This window comes from Amblyraja radiata, chromosome 20, assembly GCF_010909765.2.
Source record: "Amblyraja radiata isolate CabotCenter1 chromosome 20, sAmbRad1.1.pri, whole genome shotgun sequence".
Lineage (NCBI taxonomy): Eukaryota > Metazoa > Chordata > Chondrichthyes > Rajiformes > Rajidae > Amblyraja > Amblyraja radiata.
In genome coordinates, this window is record NC_045975.1 from 20,446,372 (window position 1) to 20,474,109 (window position 27,738).

A 27,738-nucleotide genomic window follows, 5' to 3' on the forward strand; every position below is an offset into this window, starting at 1 on the left:
AAGTGGAAAGTTTTAAAAAGTGTGCTAACAAGAATCCAGAACCTGCATGTTCCTGTTGGAAAGAAGGGCAATGCAGGTTGGCGTAAGAAAGCTTGGATGACGAGAGAAATCGAGGCGCTATTCAAGAGTAAGGAGGAGGCATGGGGCAAGTATAAGCAGCTGGGATAAGTGTATCCCTGGAAGAGTTTTGAGAACTGTTGAGCAAGAAATATAAAAAAAATCAGGAGAGCATAAAGGGGACAGGAGATAATGCTCAAGCAGATAATGTTAGGAATAATTTGAAAAGTGCAAAATGGTAACCAGAGAGAGAATGGGACCCCCCTTTAGAATCAAAACGATCAACTTTGTGTGGAGCCACAGGAGATGCGCAAGGACCTTAATTAGTATTTCTCCTGTGTTTTACTGTGGGGGGAAACATGGGAACTTGGGGCAATCAATGGAAGTATCTTCAGGGCAGTCAGTATTACGGTTGGGGAGGTGCTGAACGCCCTGATGCATGTTAAGGTAGACAAATCTTCCAGGCCTGATCAGATTTATCCAGGGATACTGTGAGAAGCTAGAGAGGAAATTGTAGGAGCCCGGGCTGAGATTTAAGAGTCATCTATAAATGCGCATGAGGTGCCGGAAAACTAGAGGGCGGCAAATGTTGTACCTCTTCTTAAGAAGGGCTGCAGTGAAAAGCCTTCGAACTACAGGCCAATGAGACTAATATCTGTGGTCAGAAAGTTATTCTGAAGGATACATTATACAGGTGCACAACCTTTTATCCGAAGATCCAAATAACGAAAAGCTCCGAATAGCGGCCATTTTTTCGGTCCTTGAAGAAAGGTCCTTGAAAACGTTCATCGAGGGCGGCCCGCAGAGGTGACAGCGGAACCTCCAGTCGGTCCTCGAAGAAAGGGGAACTAAATCCCCATTCATAAAAGAGAAGGTGAGGGTATATTGCGCGGGAGGGTTAATAATTGACAATATGCTGCTGCCTGCCCGCTGAGTTAAAAAGTTCCCATGGTAGACTCACGATAACACAGTGTATCGAGCAACAGATTGTCGCTCCCTTCAGTTTCACCCCACCTACACCCCTCTGCTTCCCGGCCATGTGTGTGACCCCTTCCCTCCCCTCTCCAGCTCCCCGCCCATTACACCGGCGCGGGGGCTTTGCACTGTCTTCAAGTCGGCGATGCCAGCAGGACCGTGCCAGTCACTGGAGACGTCAGGAACAACGGGACACCGACCCCCAGGCCCACTGCAAGCACGGAGATCCCAGAGACCCACAGCCAACAGCAGCCCAGCCCCGCTCCAACTACAGAGGAACCTGGGTTGCGGATGACGGGGCGCAGCTCGGGGCGTCGTAGGGGCCCATCGGGGAGCGGGTTCCTGTTGGTCCTGACGTCTCCGGCCACCTGCCATCCTCCGGGAACTGTACCGCCCTTGCAGGAGAGTGGGGTTGTTTGCAGTTGCAGAGGGAGGGGGCAAGGGCGGTACAGCTCCCAGTCTCAGCTCCAGTCCAGGGGGGTGGCCGGAGACGTCAGGACCAACGGGACACCGACCCCCAGGCCCACTGCAAGCACGGAGATCCCAGAGACCCACAGCCAGCAGCAACTCCAGCCCAGCCCCGCTCCAACTCCAGAGGAACACGTAGGGGCAGAAGCTGATGGTGTGCAAGGTACGTCTTGTTCTTGGGGTGGCGGATGAGGGGGCGCAGCTCGGGCTGTGGGCAAACTGCCACTTGTCGCCGTAGCGGCCCATCGGGGAGCGGATTCCTCTGGAGTTGGAGGGGGAGGGGGTATTGTGCTGTTTGATCACCCCCTGCTATCCCAGAGACAGGGAGACACAGCGGCTTTTTAGACTGGTGGGCAATCACTTCCAAAGTTCTGCCCACACAGTCAGTACACCTCTCCTACACTGCATTTCATACAAACATTTATTCTGCAAGAAAAAACTACATTGAAGACGCAAACTCGCGACCGAGTAACTGCCGGGATCAAGGCGCAAACTCGCGACCTTGCGGATATGAGCCGAGCACTCTACCACTGAGCCAGCCATTAAAATCTACGCTAAAAACTTTCCATTCCGAAGACCGACAAATTCTGAATTACGAAAAGTGTTTGGTCCCAAGGCTTTCGGATAAAAGGTTGTGCACCTGTACATGCATTTAGACATTATACATGCAATTGCAATTGCAATTGTGTCCAGTTCCGGACTCCTTTTATAGGAAAGATATTATCAAACTTGAAGGGGTTCAGAGAAGATTTACGAGGATGTTGCCAGGATTAGAGGGTGTGAACTGTAGGAGAGGTTGAGTAGGCTAGTTCTCAAGATTCCGTGGAGTGCAGGATTTGAGGGGTGATCTTATAGAGGTGTACAATATCATGAGGGGAATAGATCGGGTAGATGCACAGAGTCTCTTGCCCAGTGTAGGGAAATCTAGGACCAGAGGACAGGTTCGACGTGAGGGGGAAAAGATTTAATAGGAATTTGAGGGGTAACTGTTTCACCAAAGGGTGGTGGGTGTATGGAACAAGCTGCCAGATGAGGTAGTTGAGGCTGGGACTATCCCAATGTTTAAGAAACAAACAGGTACATGGATAGGACAGGTTTGGAGGGATATGGACCAAGTGCAGGCAGGTAGGACTAGTGTAGCTGGCACATGTTGGCCGGTGTGGGCAAGTTGGGCCGAAGGGCCTGTTTCCACACTTATCACTCTTATGACTCTATATGTGGGAAGGTAGAAGTTTAGCCCCTACAAAAGAAACACAGAGGAAGGTGATGCTGTGATCAACTTTGTTGAAACTGCTGGACTGGTTGAGGCATACCAGGAAACATTTTACCCCACATAGTATGCTTTTTATGACTTTGATCTTCATGGTCTTAATGCCCTTACAATGAAAATGTACTGAAGAAGTTTGAACAAAATGTTATATCGGAGTGGCCATATACTGGGAGGCAATAATAAACTTAAGGTCTTTGGAGGCAAAAGACATTTAGAGTTCAGAGGAGAGTTTGGGAAAACTTTTTTTAGTGAGAAGTAAACTATAATAATCTGGTTTGAGCAGAGAACTGCTGATGATGGAAGAAAAGAGACTGATTAAGAACTAAGGATATAGGAGGCACAAAATTATAGTTTGAGACATGAAAGACAGAGTGGAAAGAAGCTAATCCACACAAAATGACAGTGGATTAACCATATAACCATATAACAATTACAGCACGGAAACAGGCCATCTCGACCCCTCTAGTCCGTGCCGAACACATAGTCTCCCCTAGTCCCATATACCTGCGCTCAGACCATAACCCTCCATTCCTTTCCCATCCATATTAACAATGTGTTGTATTTTCTTTAGGATTGGATATACATTTTAAATATTTTATTTATATGAGCTGGCATATGGATATCATTTGCCTCATTTAATACGATTAACCCATGAATTCCCTTACATTGAATCTAATGACATCAACCATAGATTAAATGTCAATTCTGTGTTCCATTTTTGGATTGACTATCGGGTAAACTTTCAAGTTGGGATCTCAATTCGTAGTATATGAGTTTTGTTTTAATGTAAAATATGTTGGCAAAAGCTGGCATATCTAAATTTTATCGACAGCAACTTGCTATGTGTTGCATTTTAAAGAGATAAGTCCACATCTTGAATCAGTTTTAGTAAAAACACAGGCTTTTTGTTGTTTTTGTTTGTGTGACTCACAACATTTATTAGAATGGAGTCTGGCTCAGTATTGGAATTTGACTTTGAAGTGATGTTAATGTTTTGCTGTTACTCTCATGCTGAGCAAATTATTCACATTTATATGAGGTCAAATTTGGTTTTGACGTAGAATTCAATGACTTGGGAGAAATTTTGATTTAAATTGAAGAATGCATTAGAATTACTGACATAACTTTGGAATTCTTTGGATGAATCTTGTTACTTTCGGGGGGTGGGGGGAATCTAGAAAAGTGGCCTGACTTCAATTTCTGTAGCAAATTTCACCCGTTTGTGTATATATGTTACTTACATAAACTAAACTGGAATGCTTAATTTTTAACACATACCTTGATGAAATGTTCTCTATATTCCACATATTGGAGATAAAGAAGAAGCAAGCTGATAATTTTTCTAAGGAAAGTTTGATACCACAACTACATATTTAGTGCAAATTGCATCTGAATAAATTAGAACAATATTTCTGTCCTTTTATTGCACAGAATTCATTATTTGCATCCTCAAAAGAAAATTCATTAATTTTCAGGTTCCAGGGCGGATATACAGTGCCCTCCTTAATGTTTGGGACAAAGACCCATCATTTATTTATTTGCCTCTGTACGCCACAATTTGATATTTGGAATAGAAAAAATCACGTGGTCAAAGTGCACATTGTCAGATTTTAATAAAGGCTATTTTTTATACATTTTGGTTTCACCATGTAGTGAATTTAAGGATTTGCGGGAAGCGGCTGACATGAGCGAGGCAGGCGAGCGGCAGGAGAGAGGTACATGGGCCGCGGAACCGGGGGGGGCCCACATTTTTGGTTAGACATGTTCCAATATCTTCGGCTTTGGATGAGGCGCTGCTGTGCTCTGAGCAACTTGGTCGTGGGTGTTGGAGAGCCGAGGCGGAGGGAGGGATGGAAGCAGAAGCAGCGGCGGCGGCAGATGCAGACGGGGAGCCGGGGATGGCGTGTGGTTGCCGGGCTGGTGAGTCGCTTGCTGCAGCTCCGGCCATGGAGCAGCTTCAGTGCTAGAGTCCGGGGCTGTCGGAGGCCTCAGAAGCGTTGCGCCGCGGCCGTAAGAGTCTCTGTGCCGAATTCACTCTGGAGACCGGCATGGACCAGGATGCGGCTCGGTGCATTCTGGAGGACAACCAGTGGCTGCTGGAAGTAGGTACCAAGCACTGGGTAGAAGCGGTGGAAGATAGTGGCCTTCAAATGGGGGTGGTTGGAGAAAGCATCCTGCTTGCCTGCTAGATTTCCACTTACTGTAACTGCAGGAAAAATGTTCCCAGTGTTGGGGGAGTCCAGAACCAGGGGTCACTGTTTAAGAATAAAGGGTAGGCAAGTTAGGAATTAGATGAGGACAAACTTTCATCACCCAGCGAGTTGTGAATCTGTGGAATTCTCTGCCACAGAAGGTGGTGGAGGCCAATTCGCTGGATATTTTCAAGAGAGAGTTGCATTTTGCTCTTGGGGCTAGCTAAATCATGGGATATGGGAAAAAACAGGAAAGAGGTCCTGGTTTTTGATGAACGGCCATGATCATATTGAATGGCAGTGCTGGCCTATTCCTGCACCTATTTTCTATGTTTCTATGCTTGAGTATATGGCAAAAAACTCAATCACTTGATTTTGAAACATTCATGCATGGTGGAGGTATAATGTAGTCATATGATACAGTGTGAAAACAGGCCCTTCGGCGCAACTTGCCCACACCCGCCAACATGTTCCAGCTACACTGCCTGCTTTTGGTCCATATCCCTCCAAACCTGTCCTATCCATGTATCAGTCTAATTATTTCTTAAATGTTGGGATAGTCCCTGCCTCAACTACCTCCTCTGGCAGCTTGTTCCATACACCCACCATCCTTTGTGTGGAAAAAGTTACCCCTTAAAAAGTTACCTCTTAAAAATGCTTTAAACAAAAAAACATTGAAATCATACTTCTACAATTCACTAAAACATGATTTTAATACATCAAATTTCAAAAAGCACCCCCTTCCCACACCCTCCCCCCACTCGGTCACTCCACTGCCTCACCAGATACCCCCAAGGCCAGTGATCAGTGATCACTCAGGTCCCCCACTTTCAAAAATGCTCCGTGGCCCCTGGTTCAGAGCACTGCCAGATGTGAGCGGGGAACTGAGGCCAGTTGTCCGTGATGTCTGGATCCCAATGCTCAGCGCTTCGTGTTTTGGAGTTGGCTAATGTTATTGATTTGTAATTAGCCTGATTTGTAATTAGTTGACAAAACCTCAATTTATTAATCCGGAATATCCAGGGGGATGGGATAAGTGTAATATTAAAATTACATGCAAGGTGTCAGGCTGTGTGTCACAACATTCAGCCCCATAACCCATTATTTCCTTCAGTTATATATTGGGAAGGTAGCACTATTGTCATTTGCCACTCAACTATTATGTTTGTTTACCTCACTGAATAATTCTAAACCCACTCCCCCCCCAAATTCCTTTGACAGGTTGAATAGAAATGTCCCCAATTTCATTGTTTTATTAATTGAACACGTAGTTGAACATCCTCAAGGGGTGTAATCAGATGGAAACTGATTCAGCTGCGATGTTTAAGAGCTTGTTCAAAGAAGAGGCATATTTTGAAGGAGTGACAGATACTTGCAGGGGAATGTGTGAGGAGGTTATTATTTGTCTTTAGTTTTAGCTTGAACCAGGACAGCTGAAGAATCAAAGTTTAATATATTAATTGTGCTGATACTGACTCCAACCAACCACATAATGAATATAATCCATTCTGGAGGTTTTATTTTTTCTGATGCCATTTAAACTTCACTTGAATTTCAATCACTTCAATGTAAAGGTAATTGGGAATGGGGAGCATTGGAACAAAAATTTGCCCTCAGTACATATTAATTGTAATATAATAATGTATGCATGTTGGTAGGTGCAATCAAAACAAAGATCTTTTATCTGAAGAAGGGTTTCGGCCCGAAACGTCGCCTATTTCCTTCGCTCCATAGATGCTGCTGCACCCGCTGAGTTCCTCCAGCAATTTTGTGTACCCTAAAGATCTTTTATCATTGTGTTATGATTACCACAGAAAATATTATGTACTCTCAAGATCAAATTAAATAGAATATTATTGCTTAAATATATATTGTTATTGGACTGCATTTCGGAAAAGTCCCAGCTGAGAGGAAAACAGCAAAATACTGAAAATATTGGGGGTGAAAATGACTTCAGGACAGTTTGTAAGAAAATGAAGGAAATGGTAACAGAATACATACAGCTGAGTGAGTATAATTTTATGGATGAGAAATTGTGTTCAACCAATTGATGACTTCTTTGACAAAATAACTAGCATGTTAGATAACAAGGAAGCCAATGGATGTAGCAAATTTTGTTATACAAAATTTGGTCTGTGAAGTGCCCCATAAAAGATTAACGCATTAGATAAGCACCAATGGACGAACGTAATAGGTTAAGTCTAGGGGGTCAGATATGGGGCTTTATGTGTGGGCCAGATATATTGTTAGTACAGAGGGGCTAGGAGCAAGGCCAAGTGTGCATCCAGAGTCAAGGTCTGGAATAGTACAGTCTGGAATAGAATGTGTGCAGTCAAAGCTGGGACAATGGAAGTGTTCAGCACTGGGAACCTAAGCAGGCAAGCAGTTATGATCAGGGTAGAATAGGTGGCCAGTTGTAAGGCTGGACTCAGGGTCAGGAATGAGAGAAGGTATGCAACTGGGGTCAGGGTCAGGAGTAGTACCAGGTGTGCAGTGAGACCCAGGTAGTCAACATGGGCCAAGTGCTTGATTATAATCTGATTTCCACACATGAATACACTAAGATCATTCATGTGCTGCACCTGTTGATCAGAGCCTGGCTCTATTGCGGAATGCAATTAGGAATGTAATTTAGCCTAACCTTATTCATAGCTGATCCAATTTAAAGCATAAATATTGCATTCAAGTGTAAGTTAAAAGACTCGCTACAGTATGCACCAGATTGCACAATTTCAAGCTGAAAAATGCAAAGCTCCATACCAATGGGAAGGGGGGAACTCCCTTCCCACACCCTTTCCCCCCCCCCCCCCACCTCCACCCCCCCCCCCCCCCTCGGTGGCTACGCTCCCTCAGGCTTGATCTCTCGCAATTTCTCACTCCCAACTCCCACCCAATGATGGCAGCCCTGCCAAAGTGGATAATCTCACATTTATCCACATTAAACTGCATCTGCCATGCATCTGCCCACTCACCCAATCTGTCCAAGTCACCCTGCATCCTCATAGCATCCTCTTCCGAGTTCACACCGCCACCCAGCTTTGTGACATCTGCAAATTTGCTAATGTTTTAATCCCTTCATTTAAATCATTAATGTATATTGTAAATAGCTGCGGTCCCAGCACGGAGCCTTGCGGTACCCCACTAGACACTGCCTGCCATTCTGAAAGGGACCCGTTAATCCCTACTCTGTTTCCTGTCTGCCAACCAATTTTCTTTCTATGTCAGCACCCTACCCCCAATACCATGTGCTCTAATTTTGCTCACTAATCTCCTATGCGGGACCTTATCAAATGCTTTTTGAAAGTCCAGGTACACTACATCTACTGGCTCTCCCACGTACATTTTCCTAGTTACATCCTCAAAAAATTCCGGAAGATTAGTCAAGCATGACTTCCCCTTTGTAAATCCATGCTGACTCTGACCGATCCTGCTACTGCTATCCAAATGTGCCGTTATCTCATCTTTTATAATTGACTCCAGCATCGTCCCCACCACCAATGTCAGGCTAATTGGTCTAAATTCCCTGTTTTCTCTCTCCCGCCTTTCTTAAAAAATGGGATCACATTAGCTACCCTACAATCCACAGGAACTGATCCTGAATCTATAGAACATTGGAAAATGATCACCAATGCGTCTACAATTTCTAGAGCCACTTCCTTAAGTACCCTGGGACGCAGACCATCAGGCCCTGGAGATTTATTTGCCTTCAGTCCCATCAGTCTACCCAACACCATTTCCTGTCTAATGTGAATTAAAACTAAAAAAGCCCAATTCTTGAGTGGCCAAGTCAATCACCTGATCGGAACCTAATTGAGCATGACTTTTATATGCTGAAGAGAAAACTGAAGGGGACAAGCCCCCAAAACAAGCATAAGCTAAAGATGGCTGCAATACAGGCCTGGTAGAGCATCACCCGAGAAGACACCCAGCAACTGGTGATGTCCATGAATCGCAGACTTCAAGCAGTCATTGCATGCAAAGGACATGCAACAAAATACTAAACATGACTATTTTCATTTACATGTCATTGCTGTGTCCCAAACATTATGGTGCCCTGAAATGGGAGGGCAATGTATAAACACTGCTGTCATGTCTACATGGTGAAACCAAAGTGTATAAAATTGGCCTTTATTAAAATCTGACAATGTGCACTTTAACCACATGTGATTTTTTTCTATTACAAATCTCACATTATGGAGGGCACTGAACATGTACATTTTGTCCAAGTGATTCAGCGTAGAGTAGAAAGCCAGCGAGATTGCATTCCCTGTTGATCTATTTTGGCAGTGACTGAATTGTAGTGGGCCCGGGTCCTTACCGTTGCAGGAGTTTTATATGTAGCATAACCAACCTTTCAAAGCTTCATCTGCTATAAGGAGAGACAGCATGGTGGCTAGGTTTGCTTTCCTTTGAGCGGAGAAGACTAAATAAGGAGCTGATTGAGATTTTGTAGATTATGAGAGGTAACGACTCAGTAGGCCAGCCAAGATTATGGTGGTGGTGGTGATGATGATAATGATGATACTTTATTGTCACTTATACTTAGCTAAGTGCAGTGAAATTCTTTGTGTTTGCATACAAAAAATACACAAAAGTGTCACCACAAAGGTGCTGACAAAGTTACAAAAGGTACTCATTTCCTCCCCCGCCCGCGCTCCCACCCACAATTGATCTTCTCCTTTAGCAGTGTAATATTTTGGTCCTCATTTAGTTTTTTCTGTTGGTTTATCTGCGGTTTAGTTAAAAGGGAAATTTGTATGTGCAAGTTAGAATTATTGATTTTTGGGACTAGACAAATCGGAAGAAAGATGTCCTGGCATGTTTTCAAGTCCATGATTTATGAAAACACTATTCTTGCCACAAGTATTAAATGTTATTTGGCTCGGCATTGGCAGTTGCATGCTTCACTTCATCATGCCGTTTATATATGGTTGGCTTTGATTGAAAAAATGTAATGGGAAATGTGTTCTTATGTATTGTAGAGTTTTTTGCAGATTACTTGTTTTGCAGGAGGTATTTGTCAAAATGCTGGGCATTTGAAGAGGCTGAAATTTAAATGTTCCAGTCTCGCCTCACCTCGCCCCGATTATAGCTGTCTTCCCTCTACACCCTCAGTCTGAGGCAGGTCATGACCCCAAACACCGACTATTCCTTTGCCTTCACAGATGGTGCTCAACCCACTGAGTACTTCCAGTAGTTTTTTTTTTGCTTTAAATGTTCCTCATCTACATTAACTGGCAATATTTTTATTTTCCAACTAATTTAATGGTTTGAAATTTCTCAGGTTTATCAAATACTAGACCAAGTGCGGACCCGTTGGGCCCGTTCCCCCAACGCAATATTCCACCACTCACCCGTAGCCCCCAACTGCGCAAGCACAGCTGACAGGTTCCCGTTGTGACGCAAGAGATCCCCGTTGTGACGCGAGTCACGGCAACCCTCACCCAACTGCGCAGGCGTGGCCGGCAAGTGGGAGCGCGACTGTGACATTTTTAATGTTTAAAATGGCAATAACTTGTAAAATATAACATCAATGTGAACGCATCTCACTCTCCCTCTTCAGTCCTAATCCCCTCCTCCATTATCCTCCCTCCCCACCGTCCTCTGCTTCCTCCGCTCAACCCCTCCCTCCCTCCCCTCCTCTCTCTTCCTCATTATCTCGCCATCCATCTTCCGACCCCTATCCTCCACCATTCCACCTCAACACCCAGCACTCTCCCCCACCTCTTCACACTCCCTCCCCCTCCTCTTCACACTTCCTCTTCTTTCCCCTCTCCTCTCCCCTCTATCCCACCCCCCCCCCACTCTCCCTCTTCACCTCCCCCACTGTTCTCCTTTCCCTCTATCCACCACTCCCTACCTCCCCCACACCCGCCCTCCTCTCCCTCCTCACCTCCCCAGGATCTCGATGTAAACCACCACCGGCCTCGTTTTCTCCACCACGTCGGCGATGAAGTTGTACTTGAGTCGGGGGCTGCCAGGGGGGACGGGTCGAGTGGCCTGGAGCCGGGTGAGGGAGAGGCCGAGGCCGAGGCTGCGGCCTAGTCCTTGCCCCAGGTCCCGCTCCTTTCCCTCCCTGTGGGCCTGGAGCAGCAGCTCTGCCGCCCCCAGACCTAGCCCCAGTCTCAGCACCGTGGTCATTTCAAATCCCGCACACGCAGATACCGGGCCCACTGCGCACGCGCGGGGAGACTTTCAGTTATTTAAAAATCCGCGCGAGTGGTTACCGGGCCCACTGCGCACACGCAGTCATTTCAAATCCCGCACGCGGCTGAAGGGCAGGGCAAGGAGAAAAGTGTTTTTTTTCAAGCTTAAAATCCCATTGTGACGTCGTTGTGACGTCGAACGTGGCTGACGAGCAGGGCAAGTGGAAGAGTGTTTTATGTAAAGTTTAAAATGTCAATAATTTGTAAAATATTACATCAATCTGAACGAAACCTGGCTATTGCACACCCCAGGACAATGGTGAGTAAGGTGGGCCAAAAATGGTAGCACAATCGGGTACCGTTTTGTCTGTGTTTCGGGAAATCACCCACATACAAACAAACAGACAAGATGAGAGTTTTAGTAATATATCTATCTGTATATATGTATATATATATATATATATAGACTAAGTGGGACCCGTTGGGTCTCATGTTCACACGGGAGGGCTGGTCCCCCAACGCAATATTCCACCTCTCCACCAATTCACTCCGTCACTCAGGCCTGGTGGACAGGCAGCTCAGTCACTCAGGCCTGGTGGGCTGGCAGCTCAGAAACTGCCAGAAATTCTGCCCAAACCAGGTGAGAGGCTCTGTGAGAGAGAAGGGAGAGAGGGTGGAGAATCAATTTTAGACATTTTTCATATTTTTCTGCAGATCACAGCAATGAAGGAGGAAAGTCTATCCTGGCCTGAATCTCACAGGGGGCAAATGAAGGGAGGAAGAAAAATACTGGGGTGAGGTTTAACACTTGCAGGGTGAATACTTAATGATGGGCTGAAGGGACTCCTGGGCTAGTATAGGCCTGATGGGCCGAAGAGACATGGGCTAGTACAGGCCTGATGGGCCAAAGGGACTTTAAAAAAAATCTGAGTGAAATCTCAGTGAAAGGCACGTTTTCTGGACTTTTCCTGGCTTGGCACAGGTCTTTTCGGCCAAAATGCTCCTCCTGGGCTAATACGGGGTTTTGGGGCAAAGGGGACTGGTTTCTCGGCTAATAGTGGCCTTGTGGGCCGAAATTATTTCAAATCCCGCACGCGGCTGAAGGGCAGGGCAAGGACAGGCAGGCCAAACAACTCATATCATTTCATTTCCAATTGCATTGCAGTTTCAAGCACAGGGCAGGCGAATAGCTCATTGCATTTTCATTTCACTTCTATTGCCATTGCAGTTTCAAGCACAGGGCAGGCCAAGCCAAACGGCTGATTGCATTTTTACTTAATTTCCATTGATATTGCACTTTCAAGCACAGGGCAGGCTCAAGCCAAACAGCTGATTGCATTTTCACTTCATTTCCATTGCCATTGCACTTTCAAGCACATTGCAGGCTCAAGCCAAATAGCTCATTGCATTTTCACTTCATTTCCATTGCCATTGCACTTTCAAGCACAGGGCAGGCTGAAGCCAAACAGCACGTTGCATTTTCACTACATTTCCATTGCTATTGCACTTTCAAGCACAGGGCAGGCTCTAGCCAAACAGCTCAGTGAATTTTCATTTCATTTCCATTGCCATTGCAGTTTCAAGCACAGGGCAGGCCCAAGCCAAACAGCTCATTGCGTTTTCACTTCATTTCCATTGCCATTGCAGTTTCAAACACAGGGCAGGCCAATACAATACAATACAATACAATTCAATTTATTGTCATTTGGACCCCTTGAGGTCCAAACGAAATGTCGTTTCTGCAGCCATACATTACAAAACAAAAAGACCCGAGACACAACACAGTTTACACAAACATCCATCACATCGTTGTGATGGAAGGCAAAAAAAACTTATCTCTCCACTGCACTCTTCCCCCCCCCATGTCAGAGTCAGAGTCAAAGTCAAAGCCCCCGGCTGGCGATGGCGATTGTCCCGCGGCCATTAAAGCCACGCCGGGTGATGCAAGGTCGCGCACCGGGTCTTGGTGTTAAAGCCCCAGGCGTGCGCTCGCAGAGTCCCGCGGCCATTCCAAGCCGCGCGGGGCGATGGTGTAAGGCCCCGCTCAGGTGCTCTTCAACCCCGCAACTCGGGCGGGAGAAGTCGCCGTTGCGGAAGCCCCGAAAAGCGGTCACCCAGCAGGGACCCGCGGGCTCCCGGTGCCTCCGTCCGCCAAACCCGCAGTTGCAGCCTCCGAATCTCCGGAGGTCGGGTGGCAGCAGCGTCCACCACAGCTCCACCCGCTCCGGACTCGGCCAGCCCCGTGACGGTGAGTAGTCGGCAGCTCCGCAGCTGGAACCCCAGGTCGTTCCTGTTGGAGGCCGCTCCACGTTGCAGCCCCAACGACAACGGAGACCCGACAAAGAAAAGGTCGGGTCTCCCGTGCAGGGGAAAGATTTTAAAGACCCCCTCCCCCCCACACCACCCCCACCCCCCCACACACATACCCCAACAAAAAAAATAACAAAAACTACATTAAAACGAGACAAAAAATAATAAAACACAGACGGACTGCAGAGGCCGCTGCTGACGAGAGTCGCGCCGCCCCCCAAACAACTCATTTCATTTTTATTAAGGGCTAACAAATCATTTATTCAAGTACATTGCATACTCACAGTGTTCTGTAGTTTCCCAGCTCAGACAGAGAGTCGTGACCTCTCCCCCGCCATCTTGCAGACAGACTGAGCCACGCCCACATTTCCGGGTTTTACAGTCCCTCTCACCGGAAGGGGCATGGCCTTCATGGCGGTGATTGACAGGAGAGAGAATCTCAAGATTTTTTAAACACTAATAAGTCATTTATTTTTCATGGATGGGAAAAATCCTCGGGGCATGCGCAGCGGAGGAGGACTCTGAGTAAGATGGCCAAAAAAATCACAGCCATATGTGGTAGCGTTTTTTCTAAAATCAAAGCACAGTGCAAACAGGAAGTGGTCAAGATGAGACTTTTAATTATATATATATATATTTTAAATATTTATTCCACCACTGACCCATAGCCCCCAACTGCGCAGGCACAGCTGACGGGTTCACGTTGTGACGCCAGAGATCCACGTTGTGACGCGAGTCACGGGAACCCTCCCCAACTGCGCAGGCACGGCTGGCAAGTGGGAGCGCGACTGCGACGTTTTTAAAGAATGGCAGGAGCCTGTAGAATATAAGATCAATGTGAACGCATCTCACTCTCCCTCTTCAGTCCCCTATTCCCCTCCTCCATTATCCTCCCTCTTCCCACCCTCCAACAACCCTCCCATGCTTCTTCCTCTCACAACCTCCCTCCCTTCCTCCCTCTTCCCCCTCCCCTCCTCCATTACCTTGCCATTCCTCTGCCTACCCTATCCTCCTCCATTCCCGCATATCCCCCAACATTCCCTCCCCTCTTCTTCACCCTCCCTCTTTCCCCTCTCCTCCCCTCCACACCCTCTCCCCCACTCTCTCCCCTCCCTAATCGCCTCTCACGCCCTTTCCTCTACCCTCAGTCACTCCCTCCCTCCCTCCATAACCCTTCTCCCCTCCCTAACCCCCCCCCCCCGTCTCCCTCTATCCCCCTGCTCCCCCACTCCCCGCCTCCTCCCTATCCCACCCCTCCACTCTCCATCTTCAACCCCCACTGCCCTCCTCTCCCTCTATCCCCCCCCCCCCACTTCCGACCTCACCCACTTCACCCCCTCTCTCTTCTCCCGCTCTCCCTCCTCACCTCTCCCACTTTCCCCTCCCTCACCTCTCACTCCGTCTCCTTTCCTCTACCCTCAGTCACTCCCTCCCTCCCTCCTTTACCCCTCTCCCTAACCCCCTCCTCTCCATCTCCCTGCTCCCCCACTCCCCGCCTCCTCCCTATCCCACCCCCCCACTCTCCATCCTCACCTCCCCCACTGCCCTCCTCTCCCTCTATCCCTCCCACTTCCTACCTTGCCTACTTCACCCCCTCCTCTCTCTATCCCCCGCTCTCCCTCCTCACCTCTCCTACTTTCCCCTCCCTCGCCTCTCACTCCCTCTCCTTTCCTCGACCCACAGTCACTCCTTCCCTCCCTCCATAACCCCTCTCCCCTCCCTACTCCCCTCCTCTCCCTCTACCCCCCTGCTCCCCCACTCCTCACCTAGCACCTATTCCCCCCTCCCCACCGCCCCACAATGAAAATCGCGATTTAAAAAGAAAATAAATTCTCAATTAAAATCACATTTTTTAATGTAAATGAGATACGCGATCCCAGTGTGACATTATTGTGAATGAAACAGAAGAATTTGATTAGAACTGAGTTTATTGAAAAACGCAGTTTTTTTAAATGTAAATGAGATTCGGGATCCCATTGTGACGTCATTGTAACGTGGCTGATGGGCAGGGCAAGTGGAAAAGTGGTTTGAAAAGTGATTTTTGTAAAGTTTAAAATGTCAATAACATAAAATATACCATCAACCTGAACAAAACTTGTTTAATTTACATCACAGGACAATGGTGAGTAAGGTGGGCTAAAAATAGTAGCGCTATCGTGTACCGTTTTGGCGGGGTTTTGGGATATCACGCACGCACGCACGCATACAAACAAACAAGATGAGAGTTTTAGTAATATATAGATAGATTAGCTGTACTTACAAGAACTTACTTGCTTTTATTATTTATTCTGATTTAAGGATGTAGTTGTTGCTGGCGAAGCCAACATTTATTGCTGGTTTTCAATTGTCCTTGAACAAAGTGATCTTCTTGACCACGAGAATCTTCTATTCGAGGTGCTCCTGCAATATTATTGGGGATGCAGTTATAGGATTTGGATCCAATGACAGTGAAGCAATATCAATGTATGTACAAGTTGAGATGGTGTGCATCCACTACCACTGTACCTCTTGATGACGGATGTTATGGATTTAGGAGGTGCAGTCAGAATAGGCTGCTGTTCAGTTAGCTATGGTGCATTTTGTAGATGGTATGCACTGAATTCGTAATATATAATTGAAGGGAATTAATGTTTGGGATAGTAGATGTAGCACCAAACATATGAGTTATATTAGAGTTACACACATCCAGACAAATATAAAGTATAAATTCTGTCACACTCCTGACCATGTTTTCATACTTTGTTACAATGTGAAGGGGCCACACACACACACATTTGCACTATTTATTTTCCACCAGATCTCAGAGCAATCCCATGCTGGAGTAATTTAGTGGGTCTGGTAGCATATCTGGGGAAAAAAGAATAGTGACGTTTTGGGTCGGAAACCTTCTTCAGATTGAAGAAGTGTCTATATTGCACCCTGGTATTTGTTTCTTTGCACTTGGACGGGTTCCAATGCAGGACTGATGCAAGTATGCAGCTGGAAGTCAGTTTAGCAACTGATGAAAGAAAGTTCAGTGGACAGAATAGACAGAAGCATGATAGGGAGCGAGGAAGAACTGTTGGATTGAATTGTGTTTATTTTAATGTGAGAAGGATGATGGGTAAGGTGGATGAACTCAGGTCTGAAGAAGGGTCTCGACCCGAAACATCACCCATTCCTTCTCTCAAGAGATGCTACGTGTCCCGCAGAGTTACTCCAGCTTTTTGTGTCTATCTTCAGGGCATGGATAGCAATGTATGATTTGGACGTTGTAGCCGTTATGGAAACCTGGTTGAGAGGGTTAGGATTGGCAGCCTAATATTCCAGGACACAGGTGCTATAGGAAAGGTAAGGATGGAAGAAAATGAGGAGGGGTGATGCTTTATTAATTAAGGAGAATGTCACAGCAGTAGGCCAAGATGACATTACAGCTGGTTCATCTAGTGAGGTTTAATGGGTGGAGCTGAGAAATAAAAAAGGGTATAATCACCTTGCTGGGAGTACACTATAGGCCCTATATAGTCAGTAGGAACAAATATGCCAGGAGATTGCAGGCAGGTGCAAGACTAATATGGTGGCTTCAGTTGAGGATTTTAACTTTCCCAATGTAGTCTGGGATTCTCTTAACACCAAGGGCAGAGCCAGGGTGGAATTTGTCAAATGTGTTCAGAAAAGTTTCCTCAGGCATTATGTAAAGGTCCCTACAAGGGAGAGGGCAAAACCTGATCTACACTTCGGAAAAGGGAAATGGCTAGTGACTGAAGCGTCCGTGTGTGAGCCTTTGGGGATCAGCAACCACTGTTCCATTAGCTTTAAAATAGCTATGGATAAAAATGGAGTAGACCCACAAATTAAAATTAAAAAGTGGAGCAAGGCCAACTTTGATGGTATTAGACAGGAACTTGCTAAAGTTGATTGGAGTAGGTTGTTTGTGAGCAAAGGAAGGTCTAAAAAGTGGATTGCTTTTAAAAATGTGATGACAAGTGTTTGGGGTATGCATGTTCCTGTTAGAGTGAAGACCAAGCAAAGTGGTAGTAAGGAAGCTTGGACAACGAGAAATTGAGGCTCTGATCAGGAAAATGAGGGGGCATGTGATAGGTATAGGCAGCTGGAGTTTTGAGAAATGAAAAGCATACTTAGGAAGGGAATCAGGAGGGCAAATTGAGGGAAAGAGAGAGCTGAGGCAGATAATATTAAGGGGAATCCAAAGAGATTTTATGTAAATTAAGGGAGAGAGCGTAACTAGAGAGAGACTTGGGCCCCTCAGAAACCAAAGCTGTCGTCTCTGTGTGGAGCTGCAGGAGATGGGCAAGGTCCTCAATGAGTATTTCTCCTCTGTTTTTAATGTATTCATGTCTTTCGGGAAAGACATGAATACAGGGGAACTTGGAACAGTTAATGGAGGTCTTGAGGACAATCCATATTGTGGTCCAGGATGTGCTGAACGTCCTAAGGCGTATGAAAGTAGATAAATCTCACCGGCTTGTTCAGATGGATCTGAGGACATTGGGACGCTAAAGAATTGTGGGCAGCCTGGCTGAGATATATGAATCATCATTAGATACGGGTTAGGTGCTGGAAAACTGGAAGATGGCTAATGTTGTCCCTCTAGTAAAGAAGGTCTGCAAGGGAAGGCCTGGGAATTATAGACCAGTGAGCCTAACATCTGTGGTGGGCAAGTTACTGGAGAATATTCTAAGAGATAAGATATATGATAATGTGGTTGGACAGGGGCTGATTGGGGATAGTCAGTGTGGTTTTATACGTTGGTGATCTTATCTTACATGTTTAATTGAGTTTATTGAAGAAGCAACCAAAAAGGATACTGGATACCTGTGATTAGTGGTGTGCCTCAGGGCCCGTTGCTGTTTGAGGGTGTATATCAACAATTTGGATGAGAATGTAGAAGGCCAGATTGTTTGCAGATGACACTAAAGTGGATGGTATCGTAGATTGCGAAGATGATTAACAAAAATGACAGCAGGATCTTGATCAGTTGGACAAGTGGGCTGAGGAATAGTTAATGGAGTTTAATGCAGATAAGTGCAAGGTGCTAAGTTCATAAGTTCATTTATTGTCACATACACATATAGTGTTGCAAAGTGTTGCATTTATACCGACATTTAAAAGACATTTACACAGGTACATGGATAGGAAAGGTTTAGAGGGATATGAGCCAAACACAGGCAGGCGGGACTAGTGTGTATGGGGTATCTTGGTTGGCATGGGGAAATTGGGCCGAAGGGCCTGTTTCCATGCTGTATGACTTATGCGGCTTGATTATATTTATGTATAGATTGATTTGACAAGATAGCCTGTAAACAAAGCTTTTCGCTGTATCTTGATACCATATAATATAACCATATATTGTGACGACAGATGGCACAATGGGCTAAGTGTTCGGCTGGCAACCGGAGGGTAGCCGGTTCGAATCCCGCTTGGAGTGCATACTGTCGTTGTGTCCTTGGGCAAGACACTTCACCCACCTTTGCCTGTGTGTAAATGTGTGTGAGTGATTGGTGGTGGTCGGAGGGGCCGTAGGCGCAGAATGGCAGCCTTGCTTCCGTCAGTCTGCCCCAGGGCAGCTGTGGCTACAGAAGTAGCTCACCACCACCGAGTGTGACTGAGGAGTGAATGAATAATGCGATGTAAAGCGCCTTGAGTATTAGAAAGGCGCTATATAAATCCCATCCATTATTATTATTATTATATAACAATTACAGCACGGAAAACAGGCCATCTCGGCCCTTCAAGTCTGTGCCGAACACTTATACATGACAATAATAAACCAATACCAATTTTTAAGCAATAAAACATTTTACCAAAGTTTATTTTTACATATTTCAAAGTTATATGTACATCTACTTAATTTGCAGCTGCCTCATATTTGTAGATAATTCTCAAACGAATTTCAAATAAAATTCTGTATTTATTGTTTCAAGAAGCAAGAGTTGAAATAGTTATTTAATAGAAGATGCTTTCTTCACCGTGTCATTTTAGTGTGCTCTGACCTGCTGAAAGTTAAACGACATTTTTAAAACTTGGGATTTTCATGGCACTAGATACTTTTCATCAGTGAGTCATTTATACAGGTTCAGCAAATGCATCCATATAAGCTGAAAAGCTTCATCACTGATGTCCAATGATAGTTAATCATGGTAACTAAACACACAATAGACATTGGTGCAGCTGGATTAAGGTGAGCAAAATCCTGTTTCAGTCAAAGAAGGGTATGTTTATTATTGTAAAATAAGAACATACTTGACTGTCCATCAGAACAGAAATAGAAGCAAAAATCAACCATTTGGCCACATGTCTGCTCTGCCTTAAGATCATGCTGATCTTTTGCTTTGACAGCACTTTCCTGCAGTAAGCCAATGTCACTTAAATCTCTTAAAAGATATGGATCTGTGTATTGAGCAACAGATCCTCACAGCCCTTTTGTGTCGAGAACTTCAATAACCTCGATGTCCTTTGGCGAAGAAATGTATTTTCAATTCAACCCTATTTTGAGTTTCATGCCTGGCTCCAGATCTAGGACAGTCATACTTCCTGCATCTACCCTGTCGAGACCATCGAGAATTTTTGTATTTTTTAACTAAGATCATCTCTCATTCCTCGAAACTTGAAAGCATGTGCCAAACTGCTTAATCTTTCCTCATCCTAAGAATCAATTAAGTGAATCAATCTGTCCTATTTCAGAACAGCTGGCATCTATTAAGATTAAGTCCAGTGTGAATCTGAAATACCCCTCCCCTCCAGTCTGTTGATGGCCTGCTTCAGAACTCATTGAGTTCTCATCGTGTGCAGCAGCTGAGTGGCAGATCAGATGTGTTAGCATCTGACCTCCAGCTCATCTCAGATGTGGCCACGTGTGTGGATGTCTGGGATATGCTAAGCTGCAGATTGCGGATAACGGGTGGATTCCTCCAGAGTAAAGGTAAAAATAGATCTAGCCTATTATTATGCTTGTTGGCTACAGCATGTCCAAGGTGGGCAATTATAGAATTCCTATTGCTGCAATATACTGAACCTGATGTTACATGGAATGTCATTGTTTGGGCAGGAAGTTTTGAAGATTGGAATGTGCTGAGAAGCACAATGCACTTGTAAGATTGTTCCTTGCCAAAAACAGAATATAGAATGTGAATACAAAATAATGAATGTATTGTTGGCAAACATTTTATGGCATTACTAGTTGTAAATTTAATAAAAAACAAGATCATTCTATAATATCTTTTGACTGGAATGTGGATTTTGGGGTGCAAATTCTGATTAATAAATAGTGGAGCTAAAGGTTGAAATGTTTGTTTACTAGGTCTAATCATAAAACATAGATTTGTATCCTTAAATATTACATTAGGAAATATTCCATTGGGGGTGCAACTAAGAAAGGGAATATTCAATAAATGGAGGAAGATTATGGAGGAAAATGGGGATTTTCAATTATATTCTAACAGTCAGCAATAAAGGTAGGGAAGGTGATTCATAAAGGATTTGGAGCTATCTTTCTTGAGCTGAGGTGAAATGTAAGAACAAGGAAGTTATGATAGGATTGTACCTACAACCCCAGCTTCAGCATTGTCCATGTTACCGCTCACTGCATTACAGAATGAAGTGATCGTGCTGGAAAGCCACTAAGCTTATTTACGAGGATTTGTCAAGACTGGAAAGTTTTAGTATGAGGATGCGTCGGTTTGTTAGTTAATTGGCCACTGTATATTTGCCATATGCGTAGGTAGTGAATGAGAAACAGAGAACTAAAGTGAACAGGTCGGCATGGCATTGGTGGGCCAAATTAGGGAGCATGGAATTAAATAATTACTAAAAAGGCAAGAGGAGAGATGACAACAAAAAATCCCAACCTGGAGGATGGTATGGGTTTGGAATTTATAGTTTTGAAAGGATACCCTGGGTGTTATTTTTTGAAGCCTGCCTATTTACTTGAGTAGCCATGATCTGTAGAACTACAGATCAATTACCTGAAGGTAGGCAGCTCTTTCGAACACTGGGCTGAATGGCCTCCTGTGTGCTAATTTCTGTTGTTTTATTCTGTGAACTATGATGTAAATTGATGGTATTGTTATGGCATTACTAGTTGTAAATTTAATAAAAAACAAGATCATTCTATAATATCTTTTGACTGGAATGTGGATTTTGGGGTGCAAATTCTGATTAATAAATAGTGGAGCTAAAGGTTGAAATGTTTGTTTACTAGGTCTAATCATAAAACATAGATTTGTATCCTTAAATATTACATTAGGAAATATTCCATTGGGGGTGCAACTAAGAAAGGGAATATTGTTGAGGCTGATAAGAAATGTGTGTGTTGTGTGATGTGTGTGATGTTCTCTTTCATGTGAAGACAATCAACTATAGGAAATCTGGCTGGAAGAGAACTCCTGCAACTATAATAGGAATGTGCACAAATACACTAATTTTATTATGATTGAACTTGCTCGTGTGATACTTAACTTAGCATACTTCCAGGAATGTGAGTATTATATATAAAGAGGTACGGTGCTGCAAACCTGGTTTGAACCAGGTCCACTGCACTGCTGCAAAGTGTTGGGCAAGGAACCTGGTGCAAATTTCTGCACTCCTCCCCATCCCAAATTCTGTATCAGCAACTCCCCATGAATGTGATGGGGATTGTTGTCTTTCGCTTTCTTACTTTGCCTACACATTTCCATCCAACCCAGAAACCTTATGGTGCTGCCACTCCCCAGTAATGATCTGCCAGCCAGAATCTAGCCCTGTGGCTGGCATCTTAGTACTTACAACATGACTCATTCCATCCACACAACACCATTCTTTACAGCTATCCCCTTTACACCAAGCTATGAGCAGTTTATTACTGTGAGATGCCAGGGTCCTCACATCCAGATATCTGACACAGTAAGATGGGTTTTTTTAAGTACTATAGGATATGTGCTTGAAATCTTTGGCCTCCTGGACTATGGGCACAATAATGAATCCACATTGTGCAGAGTAGGGTTAATGCAATTGTACAATTAATTGATTGTAATCAATGATAAGCACCAATTTGCTTAAAAGGGAAGAAACAAAAGTCCTGATGTCTTTATGATATTGATAACTAGAAAGCACACTATTATTCTGGAGAGTAGGAATGGAAGACGTTTCGGGTCGAGACCTTTCTTAAATTGGAGCAATGCCTACATTGAAGGTATTAGACTGGAATGTTTGGTACAATACTATTAACAGCCTCATACGAATCAATGTAATAAGTAAAGAATGGAAACCAGTGTTTTTTTTATTTCTAATAAATGTTAAAATTATAAAATAGCTTGTAATAGATATTATATTACATAGTGAGGGCTAGTTTATAGTCCACTGCTCCACACAAACTTCACTGGCATTGCTTTCTGGTATCTTCATATTGTGCCTGGAATATATCATAGTCACGTTTTCCGAGTGCTAACATTTTTAGCTGTTTTACTTGATGCACAAGCATTTTGGGTCCATTGGAATTTTAGCCTGGAGAATAATTTTTTGGTTTGCTGGAACTGATTAAAATACGGGTTGGCACTTATGTCCTGTTTAACTTATTGTACAAGTCATCCAGTTTATCTTATTTGAAATACAAAAGTAATTATCTTACCCCCCCCTTCCCCACCTCCCCCACCTCCCCCACCCCCCACCCACATGAAGCCATTATTTTTTCTACATAACTACTCAGACATAGATTTTTTTAAATCACATTAGCTTGGAATTTCCTGGAAGGTTCTGGCAGAACACAAAATTAAAATTATATATTTTTTCTCCAGATCTTCATGTTTCTATGTTAAACGTATGTGAAAAACACATTTTTCACACAGAGAGTGGTGAATCTCTGGAATTCTCTGCCACAGAAGGTAGTTGAGGCCAGTTCATTGGCTATATTTAAGAGGGAATTAGATGTGGCCCTTGTGGCTAAATGGATCAGGGGGTATGGAGAGAAGGCAGGTACAGGATACTGAGGTAGATGATCAGCCATGATCATATTGAATGGCGGTGCAGGCTCGAAGGGCTAAATGGCCTACTCCTGCACCTATTTTCTATGTTTCTATGTTTCACTAGTTTATGCTGGTATAATGCTAAAAATTGTTTGTCATTCAAACTCTTAATTTCCATTCTCAATGGGATGAAATTGAATAAGGATCTTGGTGAAAATTTCTGCTGCAGTGATAAGATCAATATAGAAATTTGTCAACATTTTTTTGTTGGGGGTGCTAAGTGTTTATTCCTTGGAGCACAGGTGGCTGCGTGGGGATCTTATCGAGGTGTATAAAATCGTGAGGGAAATAGATAGGGTGAATGCAGAGGTTTTTTTTGGGGTTACAGAAATCAAGAACCAGAGGACAGGAACCCACAATGGGCTTCTGCCCACAATGTTTGTGCTGAACATGATCTGTTTATCCCTCTAATAATTGTATTAACTTCTGTCAGGTCTCCACCTAACCTTCAATGTTCCAAAGAGAGCAATCCAAGTCTGTCTAACATCTCCTTATATCTAATACTCTCTAATCCAGGCATCATTCTGGTAAACCTCCTCTGCACCATCTCCATTTAAAAGAGGGTCAGTCAGATGGATAGGAAAGGTTTAGAGAGATGTGGGCAAATGGGTCTAGATTAGATGGGGGCATTTTGGTTGGCATGGGCAGATTGGGTAGAAGGGCCTGTTTCCATGCTGTTTCCATGACTCTTTGACTGTGATCATTATTTAATGCTAGAATTATTTTGCATTAATTCAAAGTTTAGTTAAAAATTAATTGGGCATGTGTCTTTATGATTAACATGACTCCAGGGGAAAGGGCAATGTTTGATCTAGTCTTGGAAAATTGGGAGGGATGTGGATGAAGTGTTTGTGGATGAGCCTTTTGGCACCACCAACCACTGTTCTATTTGATTTAAGATAGAAGATGGACACACATAAAAATTCTAAATTAGAACAAGACCAATTTTGACGGTGTTGGACAGGAATGCTCAAGTTGTTTGGAGCACGTTGTTTGAAGGAATTGTCAGGAAAGTGGAATGTTTTTAAAAGAATCCAGAGTCCAGGAAGCCTGGATGATGAGTGAAATTGAGGCTCTGGTCAAGAAAAAGGCTTGCGACAGGTATTGGCAGCTGGGATCAAGTGTATCCCTGAAGGAGTTTCTGGATCTGAGGAGCAAGGTTAAAAAAAGGAAATCAGGAGGGCATAAAGAGGACTGGAGAAATCTCTGGCAAATAATATTAAGGATCATCCCAAAAGATTTTATGAGTACATAAAGGGAATAATGGTGACTGAGACCCCTCAAGAATCAAAGTTGTTAACTCTGTGTAAAGCCACAAGAGATTGGGAGGATCCTCAATGAGTATTTCTCCTCTGCCTTTTACTGTGGAGTGAGACATGAGGACCAAAGAACTTGGGTCAGTCGATGGAAGTGTCTTAGGTACACAAAATTGCTGGGGAAACTCAGCGGGTGCAGCAGCATCTATGGAGCGAAGGAAATAGGCGACGTTTCGGGCCGAAACCCTTCTTCAGACCCTTGGTGTCTTGATGGCAGTCTGAATTACAGTCAAGAGGGTGCCAAAGGTCCTGACGCATATTCAAAGTAACATTAGCAAATTTGCAGATGACACTAAGCTGGGTGGCAGTGTGAACTGTGAGGAGGTTGCTATGAGAATGCAGGGTGACTTGGACAGGTTGGGGGAATGGGCAGATGCATGGCAGATTAAGTTTAATGCGGATAAATGCGAGGTTATCCACTTTGGTAGCAAAAACAGGAAGGCAGATTACTATCTAAATGCACCAAGTTGGGAAAAGGGGAAGTACAACGGGATCTGGGGGTCCTTGTACATCAGTCTATGAAAGTAAGCATGTAGGTACAGCAGGCAGTGAAGAAAGCGAATGGCATGTTGGCCTTTATAACAAGAGGAATCGAATATAGGAGCAAAGAGGTCCTTCTGCAGTTGTACAGAGCCCTAGTGAGAACACACCTGGAGTATTGTGTGCAGTTTTGGTCACCTAATTTGAGGAAGGACATTCTTGCTATTGAGGGAGTGCAGCGTAGGTTTACAAGGTTAATTCCCGGGATGAAGGGACTGACATGTGCTGAGAGACCACTCTCTCAGCTGGGCCTGTACACTCTGGAGTTTAGAAGGATGAGAGGGTATCTCATTGAAACATATAAGATTGTTAAGGGCTTGGACACGCTAGAGGCAGGATACATTTTCCCGATGTTGGGGGAGTCCAGAACCAGGGGCGACAGTTTAAGAATAAGGTGTAAGCCATTTAGAGCGGAGACGAGGAAACACTTTTTCTCTCAGAGAGTGGTGAGTCTGTGGAATTCTCTGCCTCAGAGGGCGGTGGAGGCAGGTTCTCTGGATGCTTTCAAGAGAGAGCTAGATAGGGCTCTTAAAAATAGCGGAGTCAGGGGAAATGGGGAGAAGGCAGGAACGGGGTACTGATTGGGGATGATCAGCCATGATCACATTGAATGGCGGTGCTGGCTCGAAGGGCCGAATGGCCTACTCCTGCACCTATTGTCTATTGTCTATAAGACAGACAAATCTCCCGGGCCTGATCAGATATATCCGAGGACACTGTGGAGAGCTAGAGAGAAAATTGCAGGTGTCCTTGCTGAGAGTTATGACAATAGACAATAGGTGCAGGAGCAGGCCATTTGACCCTTCGAGCCAGCACTGCCATTCAATGTGATCATGGCTGATCATCCCCAATCAGTACCCCGTTCCTGCCTTCTCCCCATATCCCCTGACTCCGCTATTTTTAAGAGCCCTATCTAGCTCTCTCTTGAGAGCATCCAGAGAGCTTGCCTCCACCGCCCTCTGAGGCAGAGAATGAGCCATCATTAATTTCAGGTGAGGTGACAGAAGACTGGATGGTGGCAAATGTTGTACCTCTATTTCAGAAGTTACTAGAGAGCATTCTGAGGGATAAGATATACAGGCATTTAGATGGACAGGGGCTGATTAGGGATAGTCAGCAAGGTTTTGTATGTGGAGGGTGTGTTTCACAAATCTGACTGGTTTTTGAAGATGTGACCAAAAAGAGTGATGAGGGCAGAGCTGTAGACGTATATATGGATTTCAGCAAGGCATTTGACAATGGTAGGCTGATCTGGAAGGTTAAATTGCATGGGATCCAAGGAGAAATAGCTGACTGGATAGAAATTTGGCTTCGCAGAAAGAAGCAGAGGGCGATGATAGTGGAAGGTTGCTTTTCGGACTGGAGGCCTGTGACTAGTGATGTGCCTCAGGATTTGGTGCTGGGCCCATCGCTTCTCATTTATATCAATGATTTGGATGAGAATATATAAGGCATGATGAGCAAATTTGCAGATGACACTAAAGTGGGTGGTACTGTAGATATTGAAGGTGGTACTGTAGATATTGAGGGTGAAAAATTGCAGCAGGATCTTGAATGGATTGGCATGTGGTCTGAGGAATGGTTGATGGAATTTAATACAGAGAAATGCGAAGTGTTACATTTTAGGAAGGTTAACAGGGACAGGGCCTACACAGAATGGTTGTGCTCTGGGGAGTGTTGTAGAACAGGGGATGGAGGTGCAGGTTCATAGAGGTGCAGGTTCATAGTTCTTTGAAAGTAGCATCACAGGTGGATAGGGTGGTCTAAAAGCCTTTCAGCACATTCAGCATAGAAGTTGGGAGGTCAAGTTACATTGTATAAGACATTGGTGAGGCCACATTTAGAGTATTGTGTTCAGTTTTGGTCACTGTTATAGGGAAGATGTTGTCAAGCTGGAAAGTGAGCAGAGAAGATTGATAAGCATGTTGCCTGGACTCGAAGGCCTGAGCTACAGGGAGAGGTTGTGCAGGCTAAGTCTTTATTCTTTGGAGCACAGGAGGGTGAGGTGTGATCGTATAAAGATGCAAAATTGATTGAGTAAATGCGCAAGATGAGGGGAGGGAGATTTAATCGGAACCTGAGGGGTAACCTTTTTACACAAAGGGTAGTGGGTATATGGAACAAACTGCCAGCGGAGGTTTCTTGAGGCAGGTGCTATTATACCATTTAAGGGACGTCTGGACAGGTACATGGATAGGATAGGTTTAGAGGGCCAGGTGCAGGCAGGTGTGGCGCGTGTGGATGGGGGCAGGTTGGTTGGCGAACAACTGGCCAACATTAACAAGTTGGGCCCAATGGCCTGTTTCTGTGCTGTATGACTCTATGATATGATAAATAATATAAACTCTCAAAGCTCATGATAACATTTGAATGTTGAAAGGAAGGACCATTATATAACCTAATATCTGTCTGAAGAAGGGTTTAGGCCCGAAACGTTACCTATTTCCTTCGCTCCATAGATGCTGC

General features: G+C 44.6%; 1 protein-coding gene and 1 long non-coding RNA gene across 4 annotated transcripts in view; both read left to right on the forward strand.

Annotated features, from left to right (window-relative positions):
* Positions 1 to 27,738, forward strand: part of sbf2 (SET binding factor 2) — a 349,247-nt gene that overhangs the window by 223,429 nt on the left and 98,080 nt on the right. The gene's annotated exons all lie outside the window — the stretch shown is intronic.
* LOC116984669 lies at positions 11,296 to 26,963 on the forward strand. Its single transcript, XR_004415098.1, has 3 exons — positions 11,296 to 11,309; positions 13,188 to 13,189; positions 26,911 to 26,963. It is a non-coding gene; the product is annotated as an uncharacterized LOC116984669 (long non-coding RNA).